This window comes from Arachis ipaensis, chromosome B08 (assembly GCF_000816755.2).
Source record: "Arachis ipaensis cultivar K30076 chromosome B08, Araip1.1, whole genome shotgun sequence".
NCBI classification, from domain to species: domain Eukaryota; kingdom Viridiplantae; phylum Streptophyta; class Magnoliopsida; order Fabales; family Fabaceae; genus Arachis; species Arachis ipaensis.
The window spans coordinates 20,794,277-20,807,162 of NC_029792.2; positions in this window are offsets into that span (position 1 = coordinate 20,794,277).

A 12,886-nucleotide genomic window follows, 5' to 3' on the forward strand; every position below is an offset into this window, starting at 1 on the left:
AATTTTTTATGCTATATTAATAAGATTCTGTGCTCTTCATCAAAAATTTTTGTGCTGCAAAAAGTGCAGAAAAGAAAAAGTAACGATATATGTACACATTTTTTTTATTGGACTTGCACCAATTTGATTAAATTTGGTTACAAAAATGCTTGTATATGTTGTATTATGGATTAATTTATTGTTATATCTTTTAAAACCAATTTTAAACATAATTTTTGAAAACTAAATTGACATTCATGATTTTTTTTAGAGTAATTTTAATTGTACGAGGTTATAACCAATTAAAAAAAAATGAATTTATGGTCAAAATATATTTTTTTAGGGCAAAATATTATAATAAGCCAACATCAATCCAAATTTACCTATATGAGCCAAAATGAAAATCGATATAGCAATGAGCCAGATCATATTATTATGTAATTCGAACCAGGCTAGTTCGAACTTCATCTTCAAATAAATCGAACCAGAGCAGTTCGAATTTCAAAGAAAAAACTGAAAGTAAATCGAACCAGCCTGGTTCGAACTAGGAATGCAAGTAATTCGAACCACTCTAGTTCGAATTATGGATAAATGAGGTCATCATGTAATTCGAACCACCCTGGTTCGAATTACTAGTGATTGGGCTATATAAGGAGTTCGAATCAGCCTCATTCGAACCATTCTCACCTTCCCCTGCCCCACCAAATCTCAGAGAAAACGACCCAGATTCTCTCCGAGAAAGACCTGAACGGAATACTCTGCTCATGGGGGACGATCCCGCACGGTTATATCGCTTGGACGGAGTCGCCCATATAGCTGGGGTTATAAACGAAGAGGTTAGTACGGAAATAACTTTGTTTTACCGGTACATGTGAGTTAGTGGTTTGGCATGCGGGTTAGATGTTGGTTTAGTTGGTGGTTTATTTTAGCGGTTTATGTTAGTGATTTCTGTTAATGGTTTATGTTAGTTGTTTTTGTTAGTGGTTTTTGTTGGTGGTTTATCTTAGTGGTTTATCTTAGTGGTTTATGTTAGTGGTTTATCTTAGTGGTTTTTCTTAGTGGTTTTTTAAGCGGCTATACATATTAAGATTTTTTGGTTTATCAATTATCGTGTTGATTATGTTTGTAACCGGTAATTAAGTTGGTTCTAATAATACGGTTTATTTCTTCCGCAGCCTCAGCGATGCATCAGGAGCATGCGGCGGCAGCAGGGCATGGTCCTGGATGACAGATACGTTCCGTACCTGCAGATGGCTGGTCTTTACCATCTTGCAAGGCTGAACGATAGATGGTTCCGGTTGGACGAGGCCCTTGTCAGTGCGTTTGTCGAGCTATGGCGTCTGGAGACGCACACGTTTCATATGCCGTTCGGAGAGTGCACGATCACACTCCAGGACGTGGCATACCAGCTGGGTTTGCCAGTGGACGGGCGTTACGTCAGCGGCTGCCTATCAGAGTTCCATATATACATCGAGGGTGGCCGTCCAGCCTGGGTTTGGTTCGAGGAGTTGCTTGGAGTGGTACCTCCTCCTAGCCAGGTTCAGAAGTACGCGGTCAACTGCAGCTGGTTTCAGGAGACATTTGGTGAGTGCCCGGAGGGAGCTGATGAGGATACTGTGTGTCGTTATGCCCGTGCGTACATCATGATGTTGTTGGGCACGCAGCTTTTTGCGGACAAGTCGGGCAACCGCGTTCACATAAGATGGCTTCCGTTTGTAGCTAGGCTGGAGGAGATGGGGACCTACAGTTGGGGTTCTGCATCTTGGCAGGGTCCGGGATCACGGTTGGCCCGTCGCAAGGTGGCCAGAATCCCTCCGGTATCGGCGGTGTGAATCCCATCTGGTACACACGGAACACTGAACTAATCTGATACACGCTGTGAACATAAGAGGACCAGGTAACCCGTGAGTAGGCGCAGCATGCAAGTGCGTGCTGGCACGGGAAATGAAATGCCTGAAAGTACCCGCAGTCACAGGTCCGGGACGCAAGCGATACTCTGTATGTACCCAATGAGAAAGAGCCCGTCGGAGTGGTCTCGGCTACGGTGAACTCGGAGTTATCCCAGTCATACAAAGTCACCGTGAAGCACCGCGAATTCTTCAAGTTGGCCTCTATACACTTCACCAAGTACTGACTGAATTGATGTCCTGTTCCCATCTGGGCCTCAGCCTCTCTACCCTTGCGAACAAAGAGTTCCGCAAGCCTTCCATATGTTGCCTTCACCAAAGAGCATACAGGGAGGTTTCTGACACCCTTTAGGATTGAGTTCACGCACTCCGAGATATTCGTCGTCATGTGACCGAATCTCCGTCCCTCGTCACGATGCTGAGTCCATAAGGAATAATCAATCCGGTTCGCCCACTCACACATCGCCGGGTCTTCAGACCGAAGAATATCAAACCAGTAATCAAACTCAACCTCGGTCTTGGCATATGCGGCATTCACTAGAAGCCTACATGCATCCTTGCCCTTGAAGGTAAGGGCAAAATTAGCCGCTACGTGTCGAATGCAGAATGCACGGTATGCAGATGGAGGTAACCAACCTTCGTCCGGAGCCTCAAGCGCAGCCTTTATGCCGTTATGCCTGTCCGATATAACCAGAAGACCGAGCTGCGGTGTCACGTGCTGTTTAAGGTGGGAGAGAAAGAATGACCAAGACTCTGCATTCTCACCTTCTACTAGTGCGAATGCAACGGGTAGAATGTTGGAGTTCCCGTCCTGTGCAATCGCGATGAGCAAAGTACCCCCGTACTTCCCATACAGATGGGTCCCATCAATGCTAACTAAGGGCTTGCAATGGCGAAATGCCTGGATGAGCGGTGGAAACGTCCAGAAAAGTCTGTGGAAAAAAGCTTGAGACTCGTCTACTTGTCCACTAACTCGAACGGGACTCGTCCGTAGGATTGCAACAGTACCGGGCATCGTCAACTGGACTCCCAAAACCCACCTGGGGAGCTCGTTGTATGACTCATCGCAGTCACCGTATACGAGGGCAATTGCCTTCTGCTTCTCCATCCAGACCCTCCTATAAGTCGGCCTAAACCCGAAGTGTGCTGCCGTGGCATTTAGGAGCACCTTGATGCTGACGGATGCATCAGCCCTAACCATTGGCATAACGAACGCGGAAATCACATGATAATCCAAGCTCCTGTGGTCACTCGAGATGGAGGTCGCAAGACAAGTGTGAGGTCCAATAAATCGAACCGGACTGGTTCGAATTCAGTTTGTGTAATTCGAACCAACCTGGTTCGAATTACTTGATGCAGCTTCTCCCCATATAATTCGAACCAGCTTGGTTCGAATTATGTGCTACGTTATCCTCCCAAGTAATTCGAACCACCCTGGTTCGAATTACTCATGAATAGAGTTCGAACCACACTGGTTCGAATTATATAAATATAGGGTTTGGCTCATTGCAGAAACGAATTTCACTTTGGCTCATTTAGGTAATTTGCAACTTCCCTTGGTTTATTCTAGTTTTTTGCCCTTTTTTTACTTGTTTTAATTTACATATGTTTATTTTTTTACGAGGTTATAACTTTTCCTTCTCATTTCTTATTTAAGATTCAGATGTTATTGACTTTGTTTTCTCGATTCTTCATGAACTCTCGGTCTCCCATATTATAGGTACTCATATAAACAAATTTTGGCTATTATAAAATTATAAAGAGAAAATTCAAAAATAACATTTAAAATTTTATTAATATGTAATAGGTTTAATGATTTAATTGATCCATATATTTTTACCAAAAAAAATTTATTGAGGAATTGTCAGTGGGTAAAGACAACATCCTCCTTTCTCCTCTCTAATTCGCTGGCGATACAATTTTTTTTTGTCCACCAGATAGAAGAGTTTTAAAGAATTATAAGAGAATCCTAGCATATTTTGGTACGATGTTGGAGCTTGAAATCAACTACCAAAAATCTACTTTGATTCTAATTAATTTGTTAGAGTCGAATGCAATGTTACTAGAAAAGGACATGAGGTGCCTTGTGGAAAACCTACCTATATATTACATACTTGGGTATTTGATGAGCGGAAAGTGAAGTTCACGGATACCAGCAAGTACACCAAATCGTTCAAATAATACCACGGTGAGTGGATATCATTCCTATGAGGATTAAAGGATTGAGCATGCAAATATCGAATTAAATAACTAATTAGTTCAATAGAACCTGGATTGAAGAATATTGAGAGACCCCATAATGCTTGAATGCTGGAGTGTTGAATGTTGAATGCTTCGAGACAATGATTGTTGAATTGGAAGGAATCAATGGTGGAGAGTGTGTAGGGTTTTAGAGATGTTCAGGTTCTCATGGTAATTAAACTTTGTTAACCAAGTTCGAAAGCATACAAATCTCTGTTCACGACAAATCTTAAGTAACTGATTTTTGATGTCTTGGCTCCTTGGTTTCTTCTCAATTAACCAATCCCCAATGTCTTGGTCAATCGATTAATTGAAAAGGTTAAGTGCAAAATCTAATTCAGCTCCTCATAAGATTCAAAAGTAGTTCTTAAGTCGAATTATATGTCAGTATCCAAACGAGTCCTGTCCGATTGAATCTTATGAGAAAACACAATTTCAAGAATTGTCCTCATCTGAATTATATGTCATGTATTCAAAATTAGGCTAATTAAGGGTTAAGTACTGAAATCGTCCTTAAGGTAAGCGGCGAAAATCAAATTCGTCCCCAACCTTTTTTTGTTATTAAAATCATCCTCAACGTTATAAAACATTATAAAATCGTCCTTTTTACCAATTTTATTTTTTTATTACCAAATTACCCTTTATTCAAAAATTATAAAATAAAATAAAAGAAAAGAAAAGAAAAGAAAGGCTGAGGGAGAAAGAGAATCGGGGGAAGGTTTTTATTAATAATGAAGGGTAATATGGTAAAAAGAAATAAAATTGAAGTGGAAAAGGACAATTTTATAACGTTTTGTAACGTTGAGGATGATTTTAATAACAAAAAAAGGTCGGGGACGATTTTGATTTTCAGCCCAGACCTTAGGGACGATTTCAGTACTTAACCCGCTAATTAAAAAGCATGTATTGTGTCGCACACTTAGAAAACTATGTCTAGTCGATTTAAAAAGTGATGTGAAAGAGTTTTCAAGCACAATTTGAATATCAGTTCTGTCGAATCAGTAAACAAATCCAAAATGGGATTAGCACACCTGTCGATGCTAATAGTCCTTTAGTGATGAAGAATGAAACATGAACAGAGCTCCTAACCCTTTGACAAAGATTTAGTGACTTATGGAGAATTGAAAAATGAAACTAAAGAAAGGTAGAAAAACAAGTCTTGAAAGCATTATGGTATGCACTATGGTATGCAAGGAATTAGTTTGTGTTTGAAGAAAAGTCTTCTAATTCTAGAGGGGTTATGGAGTCTATCAAGAACAGTGTTCCGAGGGTTGCCTGAAACGTTGAGTTCGGATCGGACGTGAGATCTGAGTCTTCTCCGAGTTTTGGATTCCGAGCTTCAATCGTTGAGGTGCCGCCTTATCCGAGCTCCTCGTTGGAATGGGGTGGTGGTACCTGCAAGAGACTCTGTTGCTTAAGTCAGCAAGGGCCTTAGGCAGGTTTTTTATGAGAATTGGAATCTGAGTATACCTGGGAGCTCCAGTGTATTTATAGTGGTATTTGGTGATCTTCTCTGGGGGGAAGATCCTTATCTGATCTTATATCTTATAGGTAAGATCTTATCTTTTGGCAGCCACCTTTTAGGTGGCGGTGGCCTTACTGTGTGTTTTTGGGCCTCTTTGGGTGCTGTTCCGAGCTCTCTAAGAAGAGGTCAGGGGTGAGGAACCTCCTTGTGAAGTCAGTCCTCCTGTCTTCTGCCGACCCGACCACAAAGCTCGGATCGGGGTATGAACATTGCCCCTGTTTGTGCTTCGATCCTTCATATGGGTCGTGCTCAAGCAGCCTTTAGATCAGGTACCACTGTCCTGAGCAGGTCGGCCGTTTTATCCTTCCTCGAGCGAGATCTGCGCCTTTTGGGCTGTTGCTTTAAGATATGAAGCGTCAGCTTTTAAATGCTACACCAGCTTCCAGGTGCGATAGCCCTTTTGGATATCTGCGAACGTCTTTAAGGCTCATTAAATGGGCTTTCATCACATTTTGTCGCTTCATTTTTCCCTCCTTTGCTTAGTTTAAAATCATAGGGGTTTCTTTTATTTTCTCTTTTGCCTTATGTTTCATTTTGCTTAGAGAAAGAGGCTTTCTTTCGTTCACCTTTGGCTGCCCCAGCTTTCTTTTCTTGGATTTTCGACGCCTTCATTTTTCTGGTGGGAATCGTTCATGACTTGCCACTTGCTCGTCGTTGTTTCTGCTTTCCTCTCCCAGGTTGGTATTGGTTTTCTTCATTTTGTGCTCTTTGTTGGTGATGGTCTGGCTTTGTCTTGTGATGGGATTTTTCTTCGTCCTCACCTTTACCTTTGGTGGCGTTGCATGTTTGTTTTTGTTTCGAAATTTTGGTAAAGTTTTGATCTTTTTGCTGCTACCGGATGATTAGGGTTTGTAGGTTTCTGCACTTTTTTATTTTTGCGCTTTGGTCTATGTTTGTACTGCCTCCAAAGGGTGTTTCTGGGTTGCGGCGTCGATCGTTTGTGAGGCTTGGGCTCCCTTTGCTGCCTTGTCGTTGTTTGTTGGTTTTTCCTTTGTTTTTCGTTTCTTGGCCGAGTTGCTAGTAGTGACGCCTTTCATTTTTCTTGCTGTAGGTGTAGTGTCTATGTCTCGTAAAATCTTGTCGAAATGTCTACAAAGGTTCCTGCTGGTATGGCTGATTGGCTAGATTCTATAGTGTTGTGTTGTGTGACTGTAGCAGATCGGGAGTATTGTGAAAAGTTTAGAAGGTTCCATAGGATATGTCTGAAAAGGGAGGATGAGAAAGACTATAAGTTGGTCGCCCCTGATCTTGAGGAGAGGGTTAGTTTTCCCCCCTTTAAGTCGGGCAGAGCGTCCGTTCTTCTATGCCTATGATTATTTTTTCACCAAGTTAGGTATTACCATTCTTTTTACCGAGTTTGAGACCGAGATTCTTTGGAACTGTAACCTTTTCCCTACTCAGCTTCATCCCAACTCTTGGGCTTTCATGAAAATTTTTTAGCTATTGTGTCAAGAGCTAGGTGTCCGATCTTCTCTCTGTTTGTTTTTGTACTTGTTCATTCTGACGAAGCCTGGGTCGGCCAAGATGAAGGCTTCTTGGATTTCTTTTCAAGCTAACCAGGGTAGAAAGGTTTTTGCTATTTTTGATGACTCCTTCCATGACTTTAAGAATTTTTACTTCAAAATTCGGGCTGTGGATGAGGTCCATCCCTTCTTTCTAGATGAGAATAATGAGTCTTCTTTTCTACTTTGGTGGCAAGAGAATCCTGTAGTGGCCAAGTATCCTTTAGAGAGCCTAGATGAGGTGGAGAGGGATTTTGTGGGTGTGTTGGAGGAGCACTGGGGGAGACCTCCTTATTTGGACACGAAAACGTTCTTAGGAGATCTCGCCCTTCTTCGTTTCGAGCTAGGTAGCATCCGACCTTCTTGCTTTTACTATCTTTTCTTAGTTGTAGTATTTTGTAACTGTTGTGTTTCTTGTTTTTCAGAGATGGCTTCGAGTTCTGATTCCATGAAATTTTTGCACAAGACAAAAAAGACTGTGGCTGCCCAGAATCTCCAGATGAAGGCGGCTGGGGAGGGTTCTTCTCAGCTTCCTCCAAAGAAGCCGAACTCGGATCCTCAAGGTCTGAGAAAAATCATCCCGACTCCCAAGGTCTGCCTGGCTCCTTCCGACCCGCCTATAACGAGCTTTGATGCTACTTCTTCTCCTTCCTCCTCTGGACTTGTTCCTAAAAAGTAGAAAACATCTGGGGCCGTTGATATCAATGACAAGGATTTTAATGGTTTGGCTTGGACTGAGGAGCACATTGTTCCTTATGGTTTTGTGTCTACTGACGACGTGTCCATCCTCAACCACTTTCAGTATATGGCCCGTAACTACGTCCGAATGGCGAACCTGAATGCCGTCTTGGCGAGGGAGTTTAAAAAATCCCCTATTAATACCACCAGTGCCTTCCTTGGGAGTTCCAAGACTGAATTTGAGAGAGTTGATGGGCTGAGGGCTGAGCTGGAGGCAAAAAATATGGGGCTGGAGCTTTCACTAGAGAAGGAGAAGGCCCGTGCTACTGCGGCTGAGGCCGCCTCTAATCTGGCTGAGGAAATGGCAAAGAAAACCAAGGAGAGCTACACCCGGATATATGCTGAGCTTCTTGAGGTGAAGGAGAGGCTTCAGTTGGCCCAGGATGATTACGCCGAGCTGCAGAGCCATGTTGTAGATGGCATGGTCACTATGTATGAGAACTTGAAGAGTCAGGTCCGGGTTTTGGCTCCCGACCTTGACCTCTCCTTGTTCAGCATGGATAACGTGGTAGTGGATGGCAAGATTGTGCCTGCTCCAGATGAGAATGAGTCCTCTGTGCCCGATCCTAAGGCCAAGGCCTCCCCGACCCCTTCTGCTGGGGCCACCCAGTCTGAGACTGGTCCTGATGTGGAGATCTTGAATGGGCCAGATGGTGTTATCGGGGCCGTTCCGATCTCGGTCATCCCTCCTCCTCCTCCTCAGGATGCTGCCACAGGGGAGAAGCTCGACCTTTTGTGACTTATGATTTTATGTCCTTTTTCATGAACAATTTATGTATTGCCTTTTGTTGTAATAGCTCCTAGTTTGGATGCTTTGACTCTTTTGGTTGCTTCTTAGCAACCTTTAGCTTTGGTGTTAGTCAAAACATTTTACTCTTTAATTTCTCCTAGCAAATTTTAAGTTTTGATGTCTGATCTTTTTAAACTCTTGGTTTAGTTGCTTTGGTAGTGTAACGACCGTTCCCTAGGTAATGTTCATGATGAACCTTTACCTTTTTGTTGCTTGGTTTGAGCCTTTCTTGGATATTTGTGTTTCACCTCCTAGCTAATATATATATGGTTTTTATAGGTAGTATCCAAGTCACTCAGCTTCGTTCTTGGCTGCAGGCTTGTTGAATGTCTTGCTTTGCTTTTTAGTTGTCTCTTGGCAACTTTCTAGCTGGCGTTTGTATTTTCTGAGCCTTTAGTTGCGTTCTGCTTTTTAAGTAGTGTTCTTTCTGAACTTCTACCTTTTAGCTTTTACTTAGCAACTTTTAGGAGTAGTGTTCGGTTTTCGAACTTCTACTTTGCGGGTTCTTTTGAGTGTCCGCGGCCTTTTAGGCTTTGTTCGACCTTTGCATGGCCGAGGTATAAATTGTTCCTTTTTTAGTGATTCTTTTGATGGTCCGACTTCTCTGTCGGGCCTTTTCAAGTTATCTCTGCAACTTTGTGTTTTTTGTACGACCTCGTTGGGTCGCTTTGTACGAGTTGCTTTATAACTTTCCACATTAATTTGAACCTCGTCGCTTTATCTTGCCGACCTTTTCTGGTCGGGCAGTGATTTTTTGCGTTTTTTCGAGTATAAATTAATGCACTTTGGTAGGAATATTTTTAAGGAATAGCAGATTTTATAAAATGCAAGGAATGGAAATTGAAATAAAATGTAAGGAATGAAAATTTCTGTGCATGCCTGGTTACGCTGTGAGTCGGGCTTCCCTTAGGTCTTGGCCTGATGCCTCATTAAAAAACCCTTGGCTGGGGAAAAAGAGTGCACCTTGGCTCAAGACTTTCTAGCTATAGTATCTTCTTAGGTTACAGGCATGCCATGACCTCGGGAGCTCACGTTCTTGGAGGTCGGCCACCTTATAGTAACCTTTTCCTAGTACTTCTGCGACCTGGTATGGTCCTTTCCAGTTTGCAGCTAGCTTTTCTTCTCCCAATCTACCTGCTCCGATATCATTTCAGATTAGGATAAGATCGTTGGCTGCGAAGCTTCGCTAGATTACCTTCTGGTTGTACCTTAGTGCCATTCGACGCTTCAGGGCTTCCTCCCTAATCCGAGCCCTCTCTTGGACTTCTAAAAGTAGGTCGAGCTCTTCTTTCCATGCTTGGGAGTTAATTTCCTCGCTGTAGAAGATCACCTTGGGGGATCCTTTGTCCACTTCGATGGGAATCATTGCCTCTACACCGTAAGCAAGGCGGAAGGGTGATTCACCTGTGGTGGAATGTGGTGTTATTCGGTATGCCCATCAAACTCGAGGGAGCTCCTCGGACTAGGCTCCTTTTGCGTCCTGTAGTTGGCATTTCAACCCAGCTGGTATGACCTTATTTGTGGCCTCGGCCTGTTCGTTGGCCTGTGGGTGCTCTACTGAGGTGAATTGATGCTTGATTTTTAAGTCGGCTACAAGGTTTTTGAAACCTGTATCGATGAATTGAGTCCCATTGTCCGTGGTGATGGAGTAGAGGATTCCAAACCTTGTGACAATATTTCTGTATAGAAATTTTCGACTTCACTGGTCAATGGCGGCAGCTAGGGGTTCTGCCTCAATCCACTTTGTGAAGTAGTCTATTCCTACTATGAGAAATTTGACTTGCTCTGATCCTTGGGGGAATGGCCCGAGGAGGTCGAGTCCCTATTTTGCGAATGGCCAAGGGGAGGTAACGCTAATAAGCTCTTCTACCGGGGCTATGTGAAAGTTGGCGTACTTCTGGCATGGAGGGCATGTTTTTACGAACTCGGCCGCTTCCCTTTGAAGGGTCAGCCAGTAGAAGCCGGCTCGGATCACTTTCTTAGACAGTGCCCTGGCTCCGAGGTGGTTACCACACATGCCACTATGAACGTCCTCTAGGACTTCCTTTGTAGCGGAAGTCAATACGCATTTGAGGAGGGGTGCCGATATCCCTCTCCTGTACAGGACGTCTTGTACCAGAATGTAGTGTTGTGCCTCCCGTATGAGCCTTTTAGCGTCTCTTTTTTCTGTAGGGAGTGTTTCGGACTTGAGGTAGTTGATTGTGGGGTCATCCACCCTTGGTCTTGGTCCAATATACTTAACATTTTCTCCTCCCTTGAGGTTGACGGATGTTGTAAAGTTTCTTGGATAAGGCTTCTGTTATTGCCGCCTGGCATGGTGTTGGCTAGTTTTAAGAGCGCGTCAGCTCGAGCGTTTTGCTCCCGGGGTATGTGTTGGATATCACATCCGCCAAAGCCCTTAAGCTGTTCTTTGGTTTTGTTCAGGTATTTTTTCATAGTGGGGTCTTTCGCTTGGTAACTTCCCTCTATCTGTGAGGTGATGACTTGTGAGTCACTGAAGATGGTGAGTTTCTGGACCCCGACCTCTTTAGCCAGCCTTAAGCCAGCCAGCAGGGCTTCATATTCTGCTTGGTTGTTTGACACGTGGAACTTGAACTTTAGGGATAGTTCTATTTGGGTTCCGTGGTCACTTTCCAAGATGATGCACGCCCCGCTTCTGGCTTTGTTTGATGAGCCGTCGACATATAGGTTCCACGAAACGGGAGTTCCCGGGTGTTGGTGTATTCGGTGATAAAATCGGCCAGGTATTGGGACTTGATGGCGAACCGAGCTTCGTACTTGAGATCAAACTCGGACAGCTCGACTGACCACTGCAGAATTTTGCCTGCTAGGTCCGTCTTTTGTAGAATGTGCTTCATGGGTTGGTTGGTGCGGACTTTGATGGTGTGGGCTTGAAAGTAGGGTCGGAGTCTTCTGGCTGTGAGTATGAGGGCGAAGGCGAATTTTTCTATTATCTGGTAGTTTAGTTCGGCCCCTTGTAGGCCTTTGTTGATGAAGTAGATGGACTGCTGTCCATTGTCGCCTTCCCGAACTAGGGCTGATGCTATCGTTTGACTTCCAACTGCCAGGTATAACACTAGTTCCTCTCCTTGCTTGGGTCGGGTCAGGATGGGTGGTTACCCCCAGGAATAATTTGAAGTCTTGGAAGGCCTTCTTGCACTCTAGGGTCCATTCAAACTTCTTCCCTTTCCTTAGTATTGAGTAGAAGGAGAGGGACCTTAGAGCTGATCCGACCAGAAATCTGGACAAGGCTGCCAGCCTTCCATTTAGCTGTTATACCTCCTTCACACAGGTCTAGCTTTTCATGTTGAGTATGGCTCGGAATTTGTCTGGGTTTGCTTCGATGCCCCTTTGGGTTAGCATGAACCCTTGAAATTTGTGGGCTTCAACCGCGAAGGTGCACTTCGCGGGGTTTAGCCTCATTCTGTGCTTCCTTATGGTGCCGAATACTTCAGTCTGATCGGGCAACAACGTTTCTTCTTCTTGAGTCTTGACTAGCATGTCTTCCACATATACTTTTATTAGCTTCCCGATGTGGTCGGTGAATACCATGTTCATTAACCTCTAATATGTGGCCCCCACGTTCTTTAGTCTGAACGGCATTACCACGTAGCAGAAGTTTGCTTCCGGGGTTAAGAACGAGGTTTTTTCTTGGTCGGGCTTATGTATTGGTATTTGATTATATCCTGATTAGGCGTCCATGAAGGAGAGGTATTTGTAACCCGATGACGCATCAACCAGCGCATCGATGCTTGGGAGAGTATAGGGGTCTTTTGGGCAGGTTTTGTTGAGGTCGGTATAGTCTACGCACATTCTCCACTCTCCATTTGGCTTTTTAACCAGTACGACATTGGCCAGCCAAAGAGGGTACTTAACCTCTCTTATGAATCCTGCCTCGAGCAAGGCCTGTACCTGCTCCTCCATGACTTGCGATCTTTCTGGCCCGAGTTTCCTACGCTTTTGGTGTATTGGTCGGGATCCGGGAAATACAGCCAGTTTGTGGCACATCAGGTCGGGATCAATTCCAGGGATGTCAGCGGCCTTCCAGGCGAAGAGGTCTGAGTTCTCCTTTAGAAACTTAATGAGTAGCCCTTTTAGGTCTTCTTTTAGGTTCTCTTTTATTTTTGTTGTCTTATTAGGGGTATCTGGTGCGAAATTTATACCCACAAACTAACTGGCAAGTGCACCGGGTCGTACCAAGTAG